This window comes from Lonchura striata, chromosome 1, assembly GCF_050655825.1.
Source record: "Lonchura striata isolate lonStrDom1 chromosome 1, ASM5065582v1, whole genome shotgun sequence".
In the NCBI taxonomy this organism is placed as follows: domain Eukaryota; kingdom Metazoa; phylum Chordata; class Aves; order Passeriformes; family Estrildidae; genus Lonchura; species Lonchura striata.
In genome coordinates, this window is record NC_140703.1 from 79,283,528 (window position 1) to 79,308,883 (window position 25,356).

The 25,356-nt window shown below is 40.4% G+C and overlaps 1 protein-coding gene across 7 annotated transcripts in view; it reads left to right on the plus strand.

Annotated features, from left to right (window-relative positions):
• Positions 1-25,356, plus strand: part of FARP1 (FERM, ARH/RhoGEF and pleckstrin domain protein 1) — a 200,425-nt gene that overhangs the window by 4,824 nt on the left and 170,245 nt on the right. The window contains exon 1 of one of the 7 annotated variants that reach the window (XM_085581535.1): positions 20,138-20,266. The exons of the other annotated variants lie outside the window; for them this stretch is intronic. The gene's annotated coding sequence lies outside the window, so the exon portion shown is untranslated. Of the gene's footprint in view, positions 1-20,137; positions 20,267-25,356 lie in introns of those variants that run through there. 7 annotated transcript variants of the gene reach the window in all.

Sequence of the window (25,356 nt, forward strand, 5' to 3'; positions counted from 1 at the left end):
CTGCTGTCTTGCAAGGCTCTCTAAATTGCTGTTTCAAGTTCTCTCCCTCATTAGGGGTAACAGAAGTGAAAAGTTGTGCAACCAAAGGGGATGTTCCCCTCCTCCCCTAGATATAGGTCTCCCCAGAGCATCTATTTCTATAACACCAGGTATTGAGGTATATCATACACAAAATATTACAGAAATTCAGCAGCAGGAGATGTGTGACATGGCCAGTTTTATCTAAGGAAAAGCTGTGACTTTCTGAGCAGAGATGCCAGTGTGCTCTGTGTACAGAGGGGAATATGGCTTTGCTGCCTCAAAGACAAGCTACTCAAGCACCTGGGTTGTCTTGCACAAAATATTGCTGGGGAAGAACACACATTTTTGTCGGTCAAAAGATGACTCACTGGTAAACTGGAAACCCTAGGAGTAACAGGAGGGAGTTGGATATTGTTGGATGCTTCCTTTTCTGATCTGAGGCTGCTGCTTCTGCTGGCCACCACTGGCCTTTCTGCATCTTTCACGCCGGATTATTGCAGGCCCAGTAGTTTGATCGCTGGTCACTAATAATACTGGTGACTCCTTAATCAAGGGCCTTTATTTTCAGTCACCTGCACCACAGACATGGGTCAAGAAGGCATTTGTCAGTGTATTCTGACAGCAAGAAGGGTCTATCTGCTCAGTAATGTTCAGCATTTAATTGGCTCTTTCTGCACCACACTGGGCATTTTTCTGATGGTAACACTCTTTCAAATAAGTTATTTCTGTGCCTGGATTAAGAACCTGAGAGCTGCAGATGTTATGTGTTCACTCTTTCAATCCCTGAGTGTTATTTTTGGCTGTGTCCCAGCCTCTGTCTCTCCACTGAACAATACTAAAGGTGTTCCACGGAGACCTTTGCTGGCCTAGCAATGGAGCACTGGCAGGCTGCTCATTAGTCTTTTCTGTCTCTCCTTATCAGTTTCACTGAGAAACTCCCTATCACTTTGGTTGCACACGTTAGAATAATTAGGCTTCTTGTTCAGCAGGTTTGTGTGGCATTGATTTTGGCCTGAAAGTTCAGGGGAGGGGAAGGATACCATTAAATTATATAAAATAGCAAGAATGTCTTCCATAGTTGCCTTTTTTTCATTACAAGTTGGATTTAAAACATATTGCACAAAGAGAGGCAGAAATCCCAAGCAGACTTTAATGCTACTTAAAAAGGGGGTGTTGCCCCTTCCATTAGTAAATCAATGAACATAAATCTTAAATTTCTAAGAGGAAAAGAGGATGTGATGATTTCAGTGTTCAGTTGGAAGACGGCTTCACATAATTCAGAGGCTCTGGGATCACAGCAGTTATCAGACAGACTTGGAGCATTTCCCTGGCCACCCTAGTCTTCCTATGATTGTGGAGAGGATGGGATGTTGTTTGGGGATTAAGTATTTTTTTCTGTCCATCTCTCTCTTATTTCCAATTATTCTGTAGTTTGCTGTTGCTTGTGGCTTACCATCAAAGTGAACTTAATTTGGTTTGGTTTTATTTTGTTAATTCTCTACAGTCTTAGGATTGCAGTAACAGTGATTACAACTGAGAAGTCTCTGGCCAGCTATTGCTCTGTATAATAGCAGTGTCTTTTTCAGATTAAGGAAAAGTAGGATTTGTTTAGTTTGTCCTGCCTGAGGTTATTTTCTCAAACATTCAGGCTACAAAGGAAGGTAAAGCTCTTGTAAAAGTAAGAATCCACAGAAATTATGTTGTCTTTTTTTTTCCCTCGGGAGTTTCCTATTTTCCAGGAAATGGTTAGTGTTCAGGCTCTTAAAAATACAGAATTTATTAGAGGGAGAAATAGAAAGGGGTATTCAGTTGCTGTACCTTTTAGGAAATGAAGAGTATATATAATTTTACGAAAGAAATAGTCCCCGTGTCTTTTGAGATTAGCCTCCCTGGCTAATATTCATTCTTTTTCAATTTGAAGACCTCAGCTCCTATCTTATCATGGTGGGAATTCCTCCTGAAAATCTGTTTTACACTGTGTTTGTAAGACCTAAAGCCATTGTGATTTCCTTTAACACATTTAACATTCAATATTGCTTTTTAAACAGAGGCATCAGTTGGTGCATGTGGGAAGATCAACTGTATGGCTATGCCATTACAGCCTGTGTTATTCATTATTCATTTTGGCTGAATTTATTGGTGTAATGTGGAAAATAACATTGTTTTATGTTTTGGTGTAGAGTGTCATTTTACCTGTGTCCTTTGAAATGTGGATCAAAATTTTCAGTACGAGGAAAGAGAAAATACTAGAAACCATAAAAAAACCCATAAAATGAGCAAAAAGGAAAGTGTATCTACAATGTGTGGTCAGTGAATATTAAACTTGAAGTTAGCGGAAAATACCCTCAAAATGTCTCAATAGCAAATAAATAAAAGAAAGACAAAGAAGATGGTGTGATAGTATTGCAGTGGAGAGAAGGGCAAGTGGCTCTACTACTTGAATGTAAAAAATATTTTAAAAGGCATTCTAAGTGCTGCTCAGAGCTCTGCTTTTTATAGTAATATTTGAATACTGTGAGATAGGTCACAAATGGCACAATTCCAAGGGTATAGGATCCATTTGCCTAAAACATGTGAACCTCTAAGAGAAGCATTTCTAAACAGACCTGTGAGAGAGGAGAAGCTTTTGGAGGTAACTTTATGGGGCAGGCTTTTTCGTCTCAGTATTTCTTTTCATATTGTTTACAATTAAGGCTTGAATGGTAGTGCTGCACCTTTGTTTATGGGTGTTCTCTGTACCTCAATAAACTGGTAGGCAGCTTCAGCCGTGGAAGGCAAAGAGTGAGGCTGAATTAACAAGTGAGAGGTGGGTGGAGGAGAGGCTCGGATCACCGCAGCTGCTGCTGGAGGTGACCTGCGCTGCCTCTCAGCTGTCCCTGGGCACGCCTGTGCCTGGGTGGCCACACAGGAGCTGCCCGGAGCCAGTGCAGCCTCCTGCCATCTAATTAGCAAATTATTGAATAGGACAGCGTCAGGAGAGGGATCTGGCAGGACGGAGTGTGTGATGGAGCCAGCCACGCTGGCTTCGCACCCCTCGGAGGCTGAGGAAGAGCATCCATGGCTTGTGTGGAAACCATTCGCTCTGTCGGTCACCACGCGTGAGCACTTTCACGCGGCGGCTCTCAGGGGCAGGAAATTAATGTGGCACTAATCAAGCCTGTTCAGAAAGTGAAATCTTCATCAAAAACCTTGCCCATATTGACACCAAGCACAGTTTCCCACAGTTATCTGGGAATGCTTCCTGGAGCTGTGAAGTAGTGTGACTTTATCTAATGAAGTACCAAAGTGATGATGCAGGATCTGGATATCTGCATGATTTTTAACTCCAGCTATCCAGCGTTTTAAATGGAAATCAAGGACTATTTCATATTCTGAACCAAAAAATTATTCACTGGGCAATGCCCTGGACTCAAGCATTTGTCCCTTAATTTTGTGTGCAGTGTGTGTACACTGAGGCACCAGAGGAATCACTGGAGCAGTTTTAAGCTGTAATAATGCTTCAAGGATCATTTGAAGCAATGGACAAGCAAAAAACACTTGATGGTAGCTCTCTTCTTGAGAAAACCCAACACAGGCAAGAGGAGAATGTACAGGATGGAGGCGAGCTAGGGACTAATAGCAGCATGCTGCAAGTGTATGACTAAAAAATTAGATCATCATTGTGATGGAGTAGGGTGTGTGTATATTTTTCTACATCTGATGAGAAGAGGGAGCTCAGAAGAATTCTCATTTTCTGGAAGCAGGATATGTAATCTTTTTATTTTCTCTTCTTTAAAAAAATCCTACCAAACAGTCTATATATTCAAGACGTTTCAGACATATATCTGAAAGCATTAAAACTGAAGACAATATGGTTCTTAATTGGGTATTTGCTAGGGTTGCTTTGAATCCCTTAAATCTGTTAGTGGATTTTTTTCAGGCAGTACATAAAACTATTAAATTTTCTTTCAAACTTCTTTTCCTCAAAAGTGAGAATAATGTTTGAACTTATATGCATTATGTTATTATTTGAAATATTTAAAACAGAAAATAGATGATATGACAAGAACAGCTATTGCAGAGAAATAGTAACCTATTAAAAGCTGGAGTAGCTAGCTGTAGAGATGGTGAGCTGTTTGAGCATGTACCACAATAGATGGATATAACAGAGCTACATTTTTTCTCTTCCTGTGTCATGTTAAGAAAAAAAACAGAGAGCCAGATATGCCTCTCCATCTTTGTATTTGAATTTTCTGCATGATCAGTGTGATATGAGGCTATTTATAGCTGTGGGGTGAGATAATGTCTGTCCATCAAGAAAGCTCAAAAAATTTTAATTCTGGTGTAAATGAAATTCAATAGAAAAAAATCTGAGGAAGTGTCTGTATTGTACTTTTCTGCCTGCTTTTGTCAAAACAAAATGCATCCTCTAACGTGAACAAAGTTCTTTCCATTTAAAAGCACACCAGGATTGGAACTGATGCTTGGATCTATGCCATGAAGGGAAAATGGTAGCTATACATCTAAAAAATGTCTGCAGAAAAATGTAAAATGTGTCTAGAAGTTTTAAAGCTTTGTATCTATGGCAGCTTTTGGGCTAACCTCAGAGAAGAAAGAATTTCAGAAAAAAGGTGATCTGAGAACAGTTCCAGCTTGGCAAGGAAATTGTGATTTGGAGACATGGAAGAGAAAATTAACCAGAATAATAGCTCTAGCTCTTACAAGGAGAATGAATATATTAATTAAATTAATATCTGAAAATTAACTATGAAACCAACTTATATATATATATGTATATATATATATGCATACATATATATGTATGTATGTATATATCTCAGGACTTAAGTGGATATTTTAAAATCAGCAGGTTTCTCCAGGATTGTGCTGCAGAGGAGTTTCCAGGAGTGGAGTAAGAATATATGTTTTTGGTTTCTCATGGAATATTTGTATCACAGTAAGCAAACCCACTGCAGTAATGTGCAAATGTGTTCTTTTGCAATCAGGTGACAGTTTGGTTCAATTCAGAAGAGTCTGAACTTCCTGAGAGCTGGATTGTATTGAACCAGCTGGGTAGAAGTTTTCTAAAGTCTTTTGGCAGTGTGTAACTTTTGTGAAATAAAATATACTGCAGCAGTTTCTATGTATGTATGTATGTTAACCAGTGAGTGAGTTTACTGTGAGCATTAACTTGCTTGTTTATAGAAAACCCTGGAATAGCCTGGTTTTTTTTGCACTAAACTTCCAGATTAGGTTTAATTTCAGTTTTGTCAGAAGGACAAGTTAGTCTGGTTGCTTTTGAATGTGTTTAAAGAAAGTTTCATAACTCCTTCTTTGGTATTCCTCCAGTAAGGCCCGATCCTCTTTTTATCTACAAAGTTTAAAGCTTGAGGGAACAATAAAGACTCAAATCAATTGGAAGTAATTGCAACTAGATCATCAGCATAGTTTTGTTTAATTTACAGTGTTTATTTAGTGCTCTCCTGTTGAGGAAGTTTAATCAAATTGCTTGTGCTCTAGAGGACTACAGGGAGCAATAGCAACGGCCCAGGTGCTTGTTTCCAGGGCTGTACCTTTTATATATTTATATATATAGATATATAGATAGATAGATAGATAGATATATGTATACACACCTATATATATATTTGTGTTTGAGAAACAAAAATTTTTAATATCTGGTAGCAGTGGCTGGGGTGTTTCCTCTGTAGCTGATCATGGAGACACAGGGGTCCCACTTGGCTGTGTGCTTTCCCAGTGGTGCCAGTCTTGTATTCCATAGATGCTCTTCCAACACCAAGAGAGAGGAGCTCTGCTTTTATTTTAAAGTCACACAACAATGTAGGTGTAAAGAGTACTTTAAATATGTGAATAAGACTGCATTAGTAGCATGTCTCTGCTATTTTGGAATAGACTTTGGAACAGCCTCTAGAAGCTCTTGGTACTGTGTTTAATGTTTGCACTTCTTGTTTAATTGTGCTGTGTGCTCATCTGCCCTCCTTGCGGGCTGTGGTGTGCCTGGTGCAATATTTCACTGTGCAGGGCAAGAATCCTTAACCCTCACGTTTGAGAGTGTCTGTGCTATGGGACAGCTTCAGACTGTTTTCTTCAGGGGATAGCATGTGATAGGGACAGTTGAAAAGCAAAAGTCTTGACCTTTGAACGCATGGAATGTCATGGGGGATTATCCTTACCCGGTATGCAATTAGTTCGTGTTAGATGGAAAAACAGTAACCCATTTCTTTGTGCCAGTTTCTTTTGTCCACCCTTTAGTTCCCCTTCTTCCCTCTTCATGAAATTCCCATATGCATAGCCTCTTAGTGTTTTAGCAGGATCTGTGGGATTTTTTCATTAATAAGGCTGAATTTCTTTCAGGGTAAAAGAAAAACCTGATGAAAACTGAGGTTCTGGGATTCTATTTCTGTATGTCATGTGTGCTGCTGTTGGCATACCTGGGAAGAACAATTCCTCCTGTGTTAGTTTTAGTAACATTTTATTAAAAAAAAACAATCAAAACAAACTGTACTGTTGCCATTGTAAGGCTGTTTAGGGAAATGTGTCTGATCACTAGAAATTTATGAATCTATGAATCTCCTACTATAAATAGAGGGAGAAGAGTTTGCCATTGGAATAATTCCATTAATGAAGGTTGGATGTTACTGATGCTGCTTTTTTCAGGTGTTAAGGATTATTTGGTTATCTCCAAACCTGCCTATATTTATTATTTGTTCAGTATTAACTTGTTTTCCTGCTTGAATTCTATTCATGTTTTTATTTCTTAACTCCTTTTTTAATGCAGTTACTATCTGTGACAGCATTCCATCATATTTATCCTTAATATCTGTAGTATTCATAGTTTCCATTGATAAGGTAAGTTTAGTGGAAGGACACACTGTGTATGTTTTTTAAGTTTCAGTAAGCTTGTAGCCACACCTTCTTCTGACATAGAGTCCTGGAACTTGTAAGCAGTTTGTTTATATTTTCAACAAAAGTGTAAGTGTGTAAGTTTTGAGTAATACTCTTTTTCCATTAGTGCTACAGCTTTCTTAATAGTAAGGAAGGAATGCACATCCTTGGAGGCTCATCTGGCATTTTGATGGCCCAATAAAACTTCAGTATTTTTGGCATGAAGCCTTTAAGTGTAACAGATCTTGTATGTGATTGGTATGATTTAGACTGCAAATGGAAAGCCCGGATTTAGACAGTTACCTTAATGGATGTTTTAAAGGCTCTTTTTGCTCCTCTATGGCTGAATACAGTCAGTTAAAAATGTTCTTTGTGATCATCACAATATTAAAATTTAATGGTTTTTTAAAATTCTGTTCTTTTTTGTGTAAGTTCTACATACACTTTGTTCTGTAAGTATGATAAAAATGCACTGATTTTGAGACAGTTACCAACTATTAAAAGAATACAACTATTAATGATCAGATTTATTTAGATATTTATTTTATCCAGTAGTTTTTTCCACAAAGAGAAATAATTTCCACCTCCACCCACCCCACCCCCCAGCATGGATTTACAACTCAGTATCTTTTTCTGTCGTTTAACATGAGGCACTTTGATCAGTAAACAGTTACCTTTTACTCTGTAATGGCCAGTGCTGTGCATTCTGAATGGTAATTACCCTTGATATTGCCTGCTTAATCTTTTTTCAGTGATTTGTAGGACGAGCTTTGTGCTGATTCCATTGCCTGCAGAGCTGTACTTCCAGTGATTGACTAAAGGACAAGTTTTAGGTAACTACTGGCTGGAGTCAGTAAGGATCTTGGCAATGGGCTTTTCTGTATCCGTAGTCTAGTTCAAGGGTGCTCCCTATAAGGACTCAAGTTTTTGTTCAGGCATCTTTCAGATGTCTGAAATACCATTACTTCCATTAAAAGGAAAAGAAAAGTCTACTTCATAGTTTGTGCTCTTACTGTTGGGAATCTTTCCTGCTGGTAAACTGGTCTGTTTCAAACTGCTCTAGTTTCTACCTAAATCTTTAATCTTCCCACTCAACTTGCAGACCACATCCCTTACATGCTCCCACACTTCATTATTCTGCAGATAGTTTGCTCTCTGTCAGTCTCCTCTGTTCCCTGGGAAGGTTTTTCTCTGCCCTGGATTGTCCATTTCTAGAGCAGGGAATTGTTACCTTTGGGACAGAGCACTTCAGGAGGACTCACATGAAGGGGTTTTCTTCCTGGCAGCTGGCTTTCCAGAAAGATCATGAATAACCTACTTACTGGACCACTGGCATTGGATCTGTCAGTCTCTCTACTGAATTTTAATATTTTTTATCTCACTGCTGTTTTCCATGATACAGGAAATATTAAATACATTTGCTCTCTTGAAGTGTAATTACTCATTATTTTTATGCCGAGTTGAAGCAGTTTGTGATTAATGACCTCAAGGTTCCCTTTTGTGACCATATGCTTAGTCATTTTATCTGTGTTACTAAGGCATGATGACCTATTTTGGTTAGTATGTCTGGCTTTTGAGCTGCAGGATGATAGCAGAAGCATATCTTGGAATTTCTTGGGTATGCTAGAGACAAAATAGGGGAGTAAAATACCAGAAATGTAAGTGGAGCCTGTATTCTGTTCTGTAAGATGTTAGAGGCCTATGAGACCATGAAAGCTTTAAAGGATCACCCTTGTTTTTAGAAACTGTCTTTAGTAAGGAGTTAATTTATGTACTTCAGATCATTTTAAGACCCTTGAAGCAAGCCTGACATTACTACAGGAATTCAGTAAGGTATCACTGTGCCTTATATACATTAACAGAGGTTCTCTGCTTCCTGGCAGTACTGAGTTACTGAGACAACCACTAATTTTTTTTTCATTAGATAAATGCAACGTTGAAGGCTCCTTACTGAATGAATCCATTAAGAGAGCTGCCTAAAGAGTATCTTATTTTTGCAGAACATGCAAAAAGTCAGAGTCATTTTGCAAGCTGAGGGCTGTGGTAGCATACTATTTATTTCCCTTAAAGCAATATTGCATTTTGCTGCTTTGCTGGTTCTGCATGCTCAGAATTTACTAATTTGGGGAGATAAGACTTTAAAATAATTGAATACTCATATGCATACTTTTTTTCCATTACATTTTCTTCAATTAAAAAAAATCTTTTTTTTTTCCTTAACTTAGAGGACCTGATGGCTTCATAGGTAGCTGGTTTTCATCCATTTTTTTCATCTTATGCACTTCAGAGAGGTGAGAACACAGCCATAAGCCTCCTAAATTGTACACATAGTATTCCCTAACTGACTGCTAGCTGGTCCTAGCAATTGCAAGACTCACACTTCATTGTCAGAAGGATGAAAATGTCAAGTTCATGACTGTGTGTCTGCTTTGTTTAGAAGCAGCATTAGTGGTTTTCTGGAAGTTTTGTTGAAAATTGACTTGGTGAACAAAGAAGTGTAATTCACTTTGAGGCTGAACTTTGTGAGGCAGTGAAACAGGAAAAACTTGGTAAATGGGGATGAAACCCAGGATCCATCAGAGCAAGCCCAGGAGATTATGTGGGTGATGAAACTGCAGGGTTTGGCCTCGAACACAGTTGATTACTGAAGGACAGGAGCAGTTTATCTGCTGTCCATGGGATGCTCTTGCTGGCCTTGCTGCATTCCATATGCTGAGACTAGAGTGGTTTTCCTAAGCAGGCCAGAGGTGATCCAAGGAAAACTTTCTGTGAGAAGGGGAGAATTAGCACTTGTGAGACACCAGCACATAGTGTTCATGTGGCATTTTTCTTTACATTTTGACTTCTTGCCTATATCCATCATCCCTTACTGCAAAAATGAAGTGTGTTGGTAGTTTTGCAGTACTGTTGTACAGTTATTGAGCAGAAGGAGTTCTAAGTTCTGTAATCTCTTAGCAGCAAGTAGAGCTTATCAAAATTATTGCAAGGCTAGAAAACAGTCTGGTTTGTATTTAGTGTCTATTTTAATATAGTGAGGTCTTCAGGTCCTTATTGCTGTGAACCTTTTATTCTACCTGTGAGCTGCTGTGTGCAGCTTTGCTGCTTGCACATCTTCCAGGGTTTGCTCACAGCTGCCCTGAAGAGTCAGCCAGAACTGTTCAGTTCAGACTTGCCCTTGGTACCACAATCACTGTTTCCTCTCTGGTACCATTCCATCAGTACTTTGAAAGTTGACATAAGTTGCCTTAGTACAGACTTCTCTTGATTTTCCAGAAACATTACTTTTTCCAAGCAGAAATATTCCAGGTGGTGTTTCTTGAAGGAAGAACTTCTATGCCTCTCATCAGTTAAATGGGCTCTCTTTCAACACCTGCTAATTCTGTTTTATTCCTAGATAACTATCTCCATGTTCCAGCATTCTTACATTCTTATTTTTGCAGAGTTGGCAGAAAATTAGGATTATGTGCATCAAAGCTTGAAGCACAAGAAGAATTTCAGGTATCTAACTGAACATATCACATAAATTAGGTATCTCACAAGCTTAGTGTCTTTTAGATAATTAAGGAATTTCTTGTTATTTCAATATATTTGAATATTAGTGAATCAAAATTAATTATGATCCTGAAATCTTAATCTCTCTATGTGTAATCAATCATTCTGTTTTAAACAGCACTCTTGTTTGTGGTGAAGTTTTGTGGTTTAGTTTTTTTAATTTCCTCTGATGCATTTGTAGAGTTGACTTTTAAAGCATCTTAGTGATTTAAGTTTAGTTCCTTCCAAGTGCTGTAGTAAAACTGACATTTTGGTATAAAGAAACAAGGTCTCTGCTAATTTCTAAGAGAAAAGGTTTAGGAGCAGTTCATGTAAACAAGATGGTACAACAGTGAAAAGAGTGTGTAAATGTTGTTTAACCTACTAGTGGAAAAAGAGATATTGAAGTAAAGGCAAACACATCATTAAATTGCAAATGAATCTTTGAGATTTATCAGCTGATAGAAATGGAAACAGCATTTCTAGAGGAAAATGGCCACAGCAGTTTTAATGTAAAGTTTTGTTTCTATCTAATGTATTTGGTTTTCAGTAATGACTTAAGTCCTCTGTTTACCTTTCTTTCATTTGAACAAAAAAATTTATCTAAAAATACTTAAAACTATAATCTTGTGCTGTCTTTACGGTTTGTTTGGGGTTTTTTTGTTCCGTATTTTGGCAGGGGTTTTTTTGTGTGGGAGGTGTTTTGGGTTTAGTGTGGGGTTTTTTTTGTGTGTGTGTGTGTGTTGTTGTTTTGTTTTGTTTTTCTTGACTTGGTCAAGTTTCTTGTCTTGCTAGTAAAGTATGCATTAAGTCATGGAGAGGAGTAGAAAGGAACACTGCCAAGGTGCAAACTACAACATAAGGTTATCTTTCTTAAATGATGTGAAGGACACTTGCATAAAAAGTTTGGCTTTCCTGGAAATTTTTTGTTTGTTTTGGTGGAGTGGGTTTGTTTGTTTGGGTTTGGAGGTTTTTTTGTTATTACATGTGTTTTGCTACAGAAAAATAACTAGTTCTTGCCAAGCAAGGCTCATGATGCTACTGCTACTAGTCCTAGTCTAGAAAGTTCACCATCTTAGGAGATGTGTGCTTGTCTCTGAGAGATTGTCACCTCACTTTCCCCTGCAGGCTGCTCTGTGCATGGCTGCTTGTGTATTCAGAACAGACTTGTCCCCTACACATGGGAACTTGAATTTCCTGTGATTTCACTTGTTGGGGGGAAAATGAAATAAACTACAAGCAGATTCTCTTCCTAACAACAATTCCTGGAAGCTGTATGCTGTTGTAGCCATGTTTATTTTCTACTTTTCTTTCTTGGTGGGATAATCTCCATTGAGGAATGGAGCAGTTTATTTAAAAACCTGTTATAGCAAAATGTCATTTACATATGCAACAGTAGATGCCTGCATGCTTCTGAACGCTCTATTCCTTTGCAGAGACTTGTAAGATTTTTTTATGAGTCTAATCAAAGGATACCCTGTAATGTTAGAGATACTTCAGAAAGGCAAGACTGAAAATTCAAACATTCTCATATATGCTTAAAGAGGGGCTCTGCTTGAGCTTTCCTTTTCAGAATGATCAGAGCTCAGTCCAGTGCTCAGATGCCACTTTTGTTTGTAGTCAAAGGCTGTTTTGCCTTCAGCTCTTAGTGAAGTTGAAGGATAAAGAAATGTTCTGGGTGGTGTGATGGGCCTGTGCAGTGTTCTTTCGTGCTCTTCTCTCCCTTCAGCCAGCTGCTTCCCTTGTGGTTACATCCAGACCTTATCTTTACCTTATTGAGACCTTTTTACTTGTTTCCAATTTTTTGTAGCATTTGTTTGAAAAATACAAGGATCATAAGCTGCTGAAATTGGAAACATTAAAGAAATTTCAGATGGTGAAAAAACCCAAGATGGAAAAGTATATATTAAGAATAGCTTCAAAGGACTTGTAATACATAGGAAATTGTTAAGGCTGATTTCTGGTTGTGTGTTGTACAGGAAGAGAAGAGTTAATGCTGAAAGCATAAGAACATGGGACAAGGTAATAAAGGCTTGAGAGGGAAAAGCTGGCATCTTACTTTTCTAACATAGTTTTCAAATATCTTCCATTTGGAGCAAACAGTTGACCATACTAATGAGGTCTGGTTTTTCCTGAAGTTGTTATGCTTGCCATAAAAGTCCCAGGTGGTGGTGCATGACTGAATAAACATGATTTTGGGTGTGTATAGGAAAGTACGGGTCACTCATTTTAATGGCCTGTTTCTGTCCTGTTTGACTGGTTGCCTAAAAGTGGCTCCAGAATAAAATTTACCTGCTCCTAAATGATCTGGAGTAATATATTCTGATCTGTATCAGGCAGTGGTAAGTTACAGAGTAGTACCAGTGAAACATTCATTCATGGAGACATGCCTCAATTTGTTTATTTGAAAACAAAGCAACAGCTGCTTTTATTTAAGAAATAGTCTCAGAATTAGTGATAGTTCAGAGTTATGCAAAGAGAAATGAGGTACCAAGAGCTAGACTAGAGCTGTAGCCCAAACACTTTCATGGTTTTGCATGATCTCTAGATAAGGCAGAGTGTCGTGGGAACGAAGTGTTACCAGAAGAGGTGGGGAAGCAGTTGTGTGATGTTGATGCTCTGGATGGAGCTGCACATTGGTGAGTGGCACTGTTTTGAAATCACAATGGAGAAGTAGGGGTGAGTCACTGAATCTGTTAATTTTAGTGCTAGTATTGAAAATTTTGGGATAATCACTGAGTGGAGACAAGTAAGCCCAAGAACATGATAAAATAAGCACTAACAGATTTACTGTCATCTGACAAGTGGTGCTGGTATCTCAGTGAAGAGCTGACCTCTTTGCACAGCAGCATAAGGCATGTTGGTGTCTGGGCTTTGTTGTTTGACAGGCAGCTCAGATGTATCCCATATCATGCCTGAGTTATTGTTGGTGCTCTCTTTGGTGCAGGAGGGAAAATGTGGGCAGCTGCTCTGTTGCAAGCCTATCAGCCAGTAGGAACCAGCTGTGGTTTTATGTGGTTCACGTTATCGGGCTGTACAGCTGAGAGTCTGGGCAGTGGATGAAGGGGATCTCCAGTCCCCCTGGCTTCAAATGGTTTGTGCAGAACAGGAGAGCCACCAGACAATGTAGAACTTATGGGGCAGCTGAAGTGGCAACCCAATACAGTGTTGGAACAGATTGGTTGATTCTTGGAGTTTAAATTTTTTTTTTTGAAGTTCTGTGTGTCTGCATGCTGAACATGAAAGAGGCAGTGTGTGAAGCAGAGCAGGAATGCACAAAGCAGGAGAGAGCTTGTTGATTAGCCTGCTATCTGAAAAGAGATTTCAAATTGGGAATTTCTGCATGACTGATTCCTCCTTCCCAAGGGAAGGATTTTCTCTGGGTTTCAGCTCAATCAGTTTTTCCCAAGAGAAATAACATACATACGGTCTAAATATTTTCTAGTTACTTGAGCTAAAAATGTAATGATACTGAAAAATACAAATTCACTTCTCTCTGGAAGCTCACTTTCTGAAAGGAAACCAAAGTTTATATACTTTTTTTTAAGGCACTTAAAGCATGTTTTTATCAACAGGTGAGAAATGCCACAGAGTAGCTGCTCTGCATGAACTATAATTGTGTTTATAATGTGGTGGTAAGGCTATGCAAGTGGGTAAATATCTCATTGTATGAGCGGGTGCATAAATCTGTTAGTGCTTCATAAATCTCATCAAAAGGTCATTTTCTTGACTTCCAGATTCACTGTTGGCCTGACAGCCATTTTAGGGACCAGAGCTACAGGCATAGCTGGCGATGTGAAGGCAGAACAACCTTTAATGCTATTTTGTAGTGCCTTCAGTTTCTAAATCCCTGCAGAAGTAGTGTGGCCTGTTTCTTCTTCCTCCTTTATCTTCCTCATCCCCTTCTGCTACTGTCTTCTGGGAAGTGTGTAACTTCTCAAATTACTTTCAAATTCCCCAGCACAGGACCGTAATTGAGCTCAGCCACCTGAAATGGGGGACAGAAGCTCCTCTTGTATAACTCATCTCTAATGAGGTTTTCAGTACCAGGCCACAAAACAGAAGTAGGTAAATCTGATTGTTCGAGGTAGGCAAAATTACAGACTTTCTACACTTAACCCAGTCCAGAAACATGTAGTTGTTCATGTAAGAGGAACATGTTAAAACAAGTGCAGCTCTCCAGTAGGAAGCAAACCTTTGTCTGACTTGTGCCTTCAGCAGGTGCTGCTAATGCATGCTCCTTCTCAGGAGATGAGGTTTGCCAGCAATGAAATGATTTATCCTCAATATTTCCCAGCAGAAGTATGGCTTAGCCCAGCACTCCCCCTCTAATAACAGTCAGTAGTAATACTCGTGGGGAAAAGTGTTAGTAAAATGGTGATCCCTCACAGCTTTTGGAAGGCTGTAGTTCAAGGACTTCAAGCAAGAAAGTAATGTCTGCTCCTTTGTTTAACAATGCTTGACAGACTTTCTTTTGTGAATACATCTAACTATGTATTAATGTATTTTACATTTTTGCCTTCATAACATCCTGTGACAATGCTATTAATGGTCGTATGGAAAAAGTCCCTCCTTTTCCTCTTGTTTTTAAACCAACTGCCTAATAAACTTCATGTTATACTGCTTAATTCATTTATTCTGAGACATGATTTCCTATTTGGTTTCTCCATAATACCATTAATGATTTTTTACCTGTCATTTTATCTGTCTTCCCTCCTAACCTAAATGCACTTGTTTGCTTAGTTCTCCTTAGGCTGAAGTTGTTTCAGACCTCCCACTGTTGTCACTCTTTGCATCTTTTCTTGATCAGCAGAATGCTTCTCTGAGAATGGTTTGGTGCAGCATCTGTAGCTGCAGAGCTACTGTGGTGTTCCTGTCAGGTATTCCTGAGCTGCTCACTCCTGCTATTCCCTTTGCTTTCTCAGCCAGCTCTGAACTCTTCATCTGTGAGTGTGTAGTTTCTGACTTTAATTAAATTGTGGTGACCCCAGGGTTCCCATTCATATTGGCTGTGACTTTGTGGTGTGTGTGAACAAAAATATCTGAAAAATCTATCTGCAGCTCAGTGTAGTGAGTTTGCTTTATAATTTTGCAGCTTGCTCCATTTTTCACATAAATAATGACTATACAGAGTAGCACAAATGCAAGACCAGAGCTCTTGTGAAAACTGGCTGTATATTCCTGTGCTGTTTCTTTTAATCTAACCAATTGTTAATTCACATGAGGACCTTCCATTTTATCCCATGATAATTCAATTTCTTTAAAAGCCTGTGGTGAGAGATATTGTCAAAGGTTTGTTAGCAATCCAGACATGTTATATATATCATACATACCACACTTCTCTATAGATGTAATGGCAAGTTTGCAAAAGAAGTCATGCCATGATGACATTTCTCTCTCATGTTTATTTGCATACCTGGTCATCTGTTCTACAATTTCTATCAACTTTCTCAGTGTAGAAGTGAACCTGTAGGTACCAGCCTGTTGTTCCCTTGAGTCCTTTTATTGAAATTGGCAGTACATCCTCAGTTTTTTTATACCTTACTTTTTGAGTTTCTCTTAGAGGGAAGCTGGGCAGCATGGTTAATAGTTCTGTGGTGGTATGTTGATTAGCCTTTGAAATTTCTGGGTAAATAGCATCTAAATCTGGTGACCTGCTTTTGGTCCTAAAGTCTGCTCTAATGTTGCTGTGGTTTTGACAGTCTTGTGCCTGAACCATCTTCCTGCTCCCATACACACCTTGCATTTTCCTGAGTTTTGGGAGAGTGGTGGCCAGTTTGTCTCCATTGTCCCTTGGCCCTGCTCAGTAGGTGAGCAGACTTTCCTTCTGTGCCCTGAGTGCTTCCCATGTGTGAAACAGGAGCTGGAAAGGAGGAGGTTGCTGGAGGGCAGCAATATACAACCATGGGGGAACACCTTTTTCTGCCTCAGTCCTGGATTATGTTGGCTTAAGCAGGTCCCAAAGGCATGGCAATAATATATCGATAGATATGAATTGGCATTTATTGCATTAATTATTTGCATGGACAGTGTAGTTGGATGTAATAGCTTGCAATTCTTACCACTCAGAAAAATCTCCATTTCAATTAAAAAACTTACATAAATGAGGTTTTTTTCAAATTTTTTGATTGATAATGGGTTTATTTAATATACCAGCATAAAGTGTTTTGTTTTGGATTGTATTCATAACAGAATTTAAATACAACTCTTCAAATGTTTAAGACATGAATAGAATTTTGGATCTGTATTAAGGGGAAGATGTTTATTGTTCCAAAGAGTTAATGTGTGTTTTGATTTTGAAGCAGTTCACAATTGAATGTTTCATATTAATTCGTGCCATTTGATCTTCAGTATTCATAACAAAGATCCTCAGTCTTGTGCAAGCTCTATTTTTGATGAGGATCAGACTTAGCCTGCCATGCCTCTAATGGCTTTCTGGCTGTTTTACTGCATTTTACTTCCTGTAAAGAAAGAGGTAATTCATTGTTCTAGTTTTAGAATACTTGAAGTGAGACAGCAGAGCTCTTCTCTTTCTCTTTTACTGACTTCATTTCCCCCTTTCTTCTGTCTTCATGTACGTGGTTATTTTTTGTTGTTCTTCAGTTTGTGTGTGTGTCCCCATGGTTTTCCTTAATTGCTTTTTGCTCTGACTGCAGGATCCTGGCTTCTGTGTGTGTGAGGTTTGTGCAGCCGTTTTTATCTGGAGTCTGCCTTTTTCAGTGGCTCCTGAATCAACTTCCCTCCCTTGAATCAATTGAGGTAATGTGGCGTGGTGTTGCTTAGCAATGCTGGAAGCTGATACCGCCTGGGTGATGGGTGTGCTGGAACAGCACTGAGCAGAAGAGACTACCTGTCCTCTGTGGTCTGTGCAAAGAAGAAATCTTGCATTTTCTGATGTTTTCAGTATGCTCACCTTTATGTGTTTGGGTGGGGTTTTTTCTTTTATGTTGACGAGTAGAAATGTTCTTCCCTCCCTTCCTCCTGATACATGCAGAAAACTTAGTAGTGCGTAGAATCAAAATATAATTGGGATGTCAGTCTTTAGAGAACTGGGTATTTAATTACTGTCTTGAGATAGGTATGTTTTCTGTCTTCCTCCCCCACGTACCAAGCAAAGCTGTTGTGAGGGCAGAGCTGAGCTTTGTAGGATGTTTCAGTCCTCCAAAGTGGCATAGATTGGCAGCCAATCTGGTGTGCATGGCAGCATATTAAAAAACAGGATGAATTTAATACCACCAACCACATTAGAATATAGAATGAGCTATTTTGGCAGCAGATATAAAGGTGTTAATGGAAATTATTAGCTCTGAAATATTTATTTAAAATTGTTGAAATCTCTAAATTTTCAACTGTGGGTAGATTTTTTACTCTCATTTAAATGGGAAAAGAGCGAAGCGTTGTCACTTCCAGCTTTCTTGTTTTGTTGGGTTTTTTTTTACAAAGCTGAGGGAGTATACATTTTTTAAAAATTAAACTATCTGCTTGTTTTCTTTTTGTTCATTCTTTTCAATAAGAAGCACTATAAAAATGAGACATATTGGAATCAAATATCTTTGAGGCACATTTTTACCAGGTGGTTGCTCTCCTTTTCACACAACACTGAATAGCATGGGTGATAACCCCGTGTTTAAGTTGTAGAGTAGGATAACTGTGAAGGTGTTATTTTCCTCTTTTAAACCAATCAGAATACAAACCAAAGTTTTTACTTGCAGTTCTGGGTAGAAGACGGGAGGGGTTGTTCTCCATCAGCCTGGTAGGAGTGTGGACCCTGACATCTTTCATTTCTTTGGCAGTTATAACGAGTATATCTGAATATACTCATACCCTCAGCAGGGATAAATCCTGGTCAGACTCAATTTCTTTGTTTGTTTCATGCAATACTGTTTGTGCTTCAGTAAGCATAAGCCCACCAATCTTTTGCAAAAACTCTGTCTTGGAGTTGGAAGGATTACAAACTCCTTACAAAGTTCTTACCAATTTTGTGTACAGTTAGGCAAAGCGATTGGGTCGGCAACTGCAGCCGTCAGGTGCTCGGTACCTGCTGTCCCAGTGCTGCTGCCAGATCACCTGTTCCTTTGAGCCTTAGCTCCAGCACTGGACTGCTGATGGGGTGGAAGAAAGGTAATGGTGGGATGGGGACAGGGACCTCCACAGCTGGATCGTGGGAGCCCAGCCTGAAGAATGAATCTAGGCATTGAGGGTGCGCTTGGTGGTGTCAAAATACACCCAGAAGTCAAGGATGGTGGAGGTGGAGAGGTGCAGTCTGGAGGCTGATCCCACCTCAGCACTGTTTATTGGGGTATAAAGGATTGCTTGTGAGACATGGGGTTGTTCAATGGGTTGGTCTCTGTGATCAGCTGCTCCTGCCTCTTAGCCAGTACTTCTTGTAACCAGCAAATGCATTTACAGTAGCCTGATAGTTTATTCATTTCTGGCTTAGACCATTTAATCCATAGCAGGTATTCATTTATCCTTGTCTGTAAGGAAACAAAACATCGAGCTGGCAAGGGGATTTTATAGCAGGTTCATTGCCATGGTTTCAGACAGCCTTACATAGCCTAAAAATAGATTCAGGAAAGAATATTCTCTTGCCTTCCCTGCCTCCCCCAGCTCTAACTAATTGGAATTTCCTTTTTTTGTTTGTATATTTTTGTTTTTGTGGGTTTACTGACTGACAGGTCAAGCAGATTTGTTTGATGTTTTGTTTTAAAGAGGAAAGTTCATCGTAGTATCTAATACATTGGGGAGTGGCTTCCCTGGTAGTGTGCCAAGGCTATAACCTCCTGCTCCTGTCTCCTACACTTCAGTAGTGCCACTCTGGCAGACTGCAGCTCATTACAAACCAGTGTAATAGTCAGAGATGTGTGAGGGACCATCCTGGGCATACCTTGGATAATTATAGCTTTGACATTGCCTTGTGCTGAGCAGGAGAAATGCAGAGAGTATATGATGCTGCGCCTTTAGCAGCCTGCGCTGCTGCCTGAACAGCATCCTCTTCCAGAAGCCAGCTGGCAGCTTTACTGTGTCTTCTGCAACCCCACAGCTAGGATGTTGCAGACAGGTTGAGGATCATGGATGTCACTAGGCAGGACAAATTTTAAAGTACTGCTTTGTGTACAGCAGTGCCTGGGCAGCAGCTGCAAGCGGCTAGGGGAGGCAGACTGGGTGACCTCTCCTTCCCCTTCTTGGTGTCCTTGCTGAGACAGCACCAGAGCTACACAGCCTTGGCTGGTGTGCCTAGAGCTGGGCATGGCTTCACTACCTCCAGATTGCAGTGTCATTTGTCTTTGAATGTCAGAAAACGGAGGTGGAACACAGCTTGGCAATTAATACAGTCTCCTCTGATGTGTTCTGCCCAAACTATGTTTAGCTTTGCGTTGGGCAGTTGAATTCCTCCCCCCACACACCCCAGCCTTCAACAGAGGTGTTGACTGCTTCTGTTAGCAGGAGTCCTAGATGCTTTTAGATCTCTCTGCTCAGACAGGAAGGGCATGGGTTGGAATCACACCGATGCCTTGGATTTCCTGCATTGCTTCCTGTTGAATTGCTGGGCCAGAAGCTAATGGTGGGGGGGATACTGCACACAGTGTTCCACTCCTGAGGCTCGCAGCGTGCCTATTTATGTTGGAAAGCAAGTAAATAACCCCACAGCAGCCTTATCAACTCATGTCTTTTCGTGTCAGGTTTTGGAGCAAAGGGAAAGTGTTCTGGGTTGAGTTGCAAAGGGGGAAATCCCCTTGTGCTCTCTAAGTGGGTTGTTTGGTGAACAAGGCATTGGGTTCTGCTGATCTCATCACCATTTTTCTTTGACTGCCCAAGAGAAATTGCAGTAAGTTTATTTGTTTGTATGTGTTGCTGCTGGTACCGGGCTTTTTCTTTCTTCCTGCTGCTGCTTTTGTGGTCAGGGTATCCTGACCTTCCTCAGTAGGGACTGAATGGAGAAGGACTGATGTGATGTCAGGTTGCAAATATGTTAGTGAATGGGCTGCAGTGTATTGCTGATTCCTTCTCTTCTTGGTTTATTTACCAGTTGTAAATACTTTCAGACTTTCCCCTGTTTCTGAATTGATCAGAGTTGTGAACTTCAAAGAAGTTATGTCTTTATATGCTGTGTTGGACAAAATTTGTGTATTTAGACAGAAGGTGGTACTAGATAGATAGGACTGCTTAAGGTACAACTGCTATTCAGTAGAGATTAAACCTTTTGAATTCTTTTCTGTTGCTTGTATGCTGGGCTGTTTTGCATTTTGCAGCTGCAACATGTGCTTCCCTGCTCCTCCCTGTGATACTCTGCAGTATTTATATGCCTGTTTTGGCACCTGGAGAGCAGAAGAAGAGCAGCCCCCAAGTACAGATGAGGGAAATGTGCCTTCTCAGCCTTCCACAGAGGCAGGAACCTGCCCTGACTTGTTCATCACCAGCGCAGGGTGGGTGGGTCAGGTTGGCTGTGACTTTGTTCTGAAGAACATTTCTTCTTGAAGTGGAGGTGAGTTTGCCATCCATTTGGAGGATGCACACTGGAATTTTCACAAAATACAGGGCTTCCTGGTTCTAAGGGGTAGCAACATATTGTTTTCACAGATGGTGATCTTTTTCAATGTCCAAGTCCAAACTTAAGCTGAAGGAGTTCCTCCAAGGATGAGAGCATGACTACAATCTCTGTTCAGTGATGTGCTCCCTGGGGAAAAGTGCAGACTGCTTCATGCAGGCCAGCCCAGATTGCAGAGCCTAGCTGTGTTAGTGACCCTGTGAAAATATAATCCTATCTGATGCTAGAGGGGAAAATTTTTCATACCTGATAGATGTTTAAATATGCTTTAAGTGGACCGCCTTTCTGCTGTAATGATTTAAACCCCTGGAAATATTCTGTGCATGAATTTACATAAAGTAAAACAACCTGCATAATATTACATCAATGCATAGTAGATGATCATTTCCTTCCCCTCCCATTTATCCAACACTTATGTCATTTTACATCCATTTTTGTTCCCTCCAACACTTCTAGCTGCTTCCCTGCTCTGCTCACAAGGCACCACTGTGCTCCACATGGGAAAGCTTCTGTGTGTGCATGCTCCTGAAGTGTGCTGAGCTTTACATGAGTACTCACCTCCTCCACTGAAAGATGAAGAGACTGGGGTGTGTGTCTGTGTGTGTGACTGGGAGTGGTGGATGGCTGGAATCAGAGACTGAGGGTGTATTTTGGAGGAGCTTTCAGGTTGCTGGTGCATCTATGGGAATGAAGAAGTTGGGGCCAAAGTGAAAGAAATGCCAAAAGCAAATCCTACACTGTTTATGTTATGAGGTGTAATTTGAAGGCAAATGCTTCACTTGTAGACCTTGTGGGAATTGAAATATTCATATTCAGGAGTTATGAAAATTAGGGATAGTGTTTTTTTGGACTCTCAAGGTAATGCCAGTCATGTGATTTGCTTTCTTTAAAGTTCACATGAGAAGTCAACCCATCTTAATACTTGGAATTTCATTATAGATCAGATGCTATTTAAAGAACATAATTAATATTGCCAAACAGAAGTTCTTAATGTAAATATGTAGTTCTCCCTTTTTGTGGTTTACACCACAAGTGTAATTATTTAGTTGCATTTTCCCCACCTAACAATCTTGATGCAATTTGTTGGGTGTGGAGGTAGTTCTCCTACCACAGGGCACTGTTGTCTATTGCACTGTCTGTGAGAAAGCTCTTGTTCCTTGCCTTTTGTAGATGTTGAAAGGGAAGGGTGGCTCAAGATGGTGATGGCCTCCTGCTTTTAAGGAGCTGGACTCACTTCTCAACAGAATTCCCTGCATTGTTAGAAGTGATTTAAACACCCAGAAAATGGTTAAACTCTTGATAAGTCTAAGAAAATTAGCAAGAGCTAATTTTCAGAAAGCTTCATGCTCCTGGATGTAGCCTGCAGTTATGTCTAAAGCAAGCTGTGGGCTGTGAAATACTTGAAGCATAATTTGGCCCTAAGAACCTTGCTTAGCATGTACAGAAGCAGTGGGTTTTCATGCTGTTTGACCTAGATCAATAAAATGGATTTAGACTTCAAACTCCTAGTGGAGCCAATGTCTACATGTCTCTTGGACACTTGAGTTTTCTGTCTGAAATTCCCCATATAGGAAGTAAGGATACTGTGATGCCTCCTCAAGCAATCATGAAGTTAAAATAAGTACTTTTTGAGAGAGTAAATCAGCCTTCTCTACAGAAAGCACAGAAAGAATTGTTAATTCTGTCTTAATAATAGAGTTCAAGGAGTTAGTAAGCCTTAAGGATAGATCAGGGTAAAAGAATAATAAGAAATCCTGAGTGGCTTCCTGTGACTGGCTGTGCTTCCTTGTGCAGTGGAATAGGCAGAGTGATCTTCGGCAGATCCAGGAAGGGAAATGGGTAAAGGTTATGGTGTGCAAGAACAGGAAAAGGGTAACTTGTATTTTGATGACATGCTTAAATATAAACAATTCCTGCCCAGTTCTCATCTCTTCCTTGTGCAGTATTCCTTTATTTAAAGAGAAAAACAAGAATATGTTCAGTTTGAAAATGAAAGCTGCCTTAGCAGCTGTAGGGTTTACACCCTTCAGTGGGGATTTCTGGCACTGGGGTAAGAGATTAGAGCAGCAGGGGCAGCAGACAGTCATGCTCCTCTGTGCTGCTCTCACCCTGAGGGGGAGACCTCTGAGTTGTGTACATGCAGGATAGGGCTGTTGACTTTGGTCCCACCTCTGGAAGGAAATCATAGAATCATAGAATATCCTGAGTTGGAAGCGACCCACAAGGATCACTGAGTCCAGCTCATGGCCCTGCACAGGCCAGCCCCAAGAATCACACCATGTGCCTCCTGAGGATGTTGTCCAAATGCTTCTTGACCTCTGACAGGCTTGGAATCAATCCGGAGGAATCTGTCAGGAATAAAACCTGATGTCATGGTCCATGCGCAAGGAAATAAGCTATTTTCTATCACACATGACATACTTTCCCCCCCCCCCCCCCTCCCCAATTTGTCTTGCCCTTCCTGACAATCCTTTTCCACTGTTTGGGACACTTCTTCGGTTTTGGCTTCTTATTCTCTTGTCTTTCACCTGCAGCTTCCCCTCCCTTGCAGAGCCGCTGTCAGATGCCAGACATCTTGCCTGAATGAGTGCCCCTTCCCCATCCTTGTCCAGTTTTTTGGGTTTTTTTTTTTTTTTTTTTGCATTTAGTCAACTTTTTGCTTTTTCCTGCCTTGTTCTGTGCACTGCCTAAAGATCCCTGGCTCCCTTCCCTGCCTGTTGCGCTTGCTCTCCCTCCTGTTTTAAGCCCTTATCCCAGTCTGCTCCTTCGTCTCCCTCGGGTCTGGCATTTGTCCCTGCTGCATTCCAGATGCACTCCTTTCACTTCCTTGCTGCCCGGGTGCTGGCAGACTGGCCATGGCCAGCGCAGGAAAGATGGGCTCCCTCTGCTCCAGGGCCTGGATCTGCTCCAGAGCCTGGACCTGCTCCAGTTGGGCAGCCATGGAAATGAGAGGAGTCTTGGGCTCCTCTGTTCCCGGGCTGGCGCGTGCTCACCCGCTCTGCGGGCGGTCCTTGGGCTGCCACTGGGAAAGTGAGCGGTGTTCCAGCGGGCTCAGCAAGGAAAGGCTCCTGGGAGATCCTGGCTATTGACCCTCTAAAGGCCTTTGCCTGTCGTGAATGTGCTCTGTGCTACCATCGGATATGGGTATAAAAACTGATTTCCGTGTTCAGCATAATCTAAAGTTACGTGAGACTCAGGAGCCAAGAAGGGAATATGAGTATAGGATGTTCTCCAAGGGAAGGAAGAGCAATCTAATACCCAGCGTGCCTGCTTTGCCCAGCACAGCAGTGTCCTCTGCCATGCTGCTTTACTGTGAGCCTTGTATTGAGGGAGAAGACCTATAAAAATCTTCCAGGCAGCATTCACTTTGGATTATTTGAAATGTATTACTTATTATATTTCTCTTTCTGCTTGATCTTTCACTATTAGCTTCTGCTTCTTGATATCTGAATTTTAAAAATGGATCTGAGTACTACATCTCTCTGTCGTGCTTGGATTGTAAAGGCTGCTTTGGAGTGTTGCTTCCAATGACATTTCGAGGAGGTCAGTGCAGTCTGGTGGGCTGCTTTGGCATTATTTCTGCTATCTCTCCTTGCCAGCGTTGCAAGAGAATCCTTGCTTTCCACTGTCTCCTTTAGTAGCAAAAATACAGATTCCACAGATAATGCTTTTTCACACCTCCAGGCAGGTGAGTAATTAGTTTTGAGATGTAACAAGAAACCACAGGGATGTAATCTGTACTGAAACAGGTTTGTTGATAGAGACAATGGTGCGGTTGAACAGGAAAGCTCTTCTCTAGGTGCAGCTTCTAAAGCTTGCTCTAATAGTGCTGTGCTTTGGACTGACGTCAATTTTCATTGTGAAGTTAGTTACAGTGGGAAAAGACTTTGTTCTGCAGGCACAGCAGCACCTCATACAGCTACATCTGTCTTATTTGAAAACCCACCCTTGTCTGTCTTCATGCAGCATATAATACTCACATTTTAGCCAAACATAAAATGAGGCTGTACCTGTAGCAACGGTATATCCATGTACCTCTCACAGTATCTCTGACAGCTGTTCACAGAATAAACGCAGTGTTACCAATTATCTAAAGACACAAAAGTGCCCTATCTTGAAAGATCAGGAGAGCTGTCACAGGACAGGCATTGTTTGGATTGTGATGCTTGGCACAGGTAGAGTCTTTCACTGATCAAAGTATTTGCACACAGATAAATGAGTTAGGAACCTAAGGAAATTTTAAAGACTTGCAATAATTTTTAAAAGAATTTTTGAATTGTTTTAAAGAATGATGTAATGGCATAATAATGCAATAATTTAAAAACACTCTAGGGTAAGTATTATACAATCACACATCATGACCCATTTTA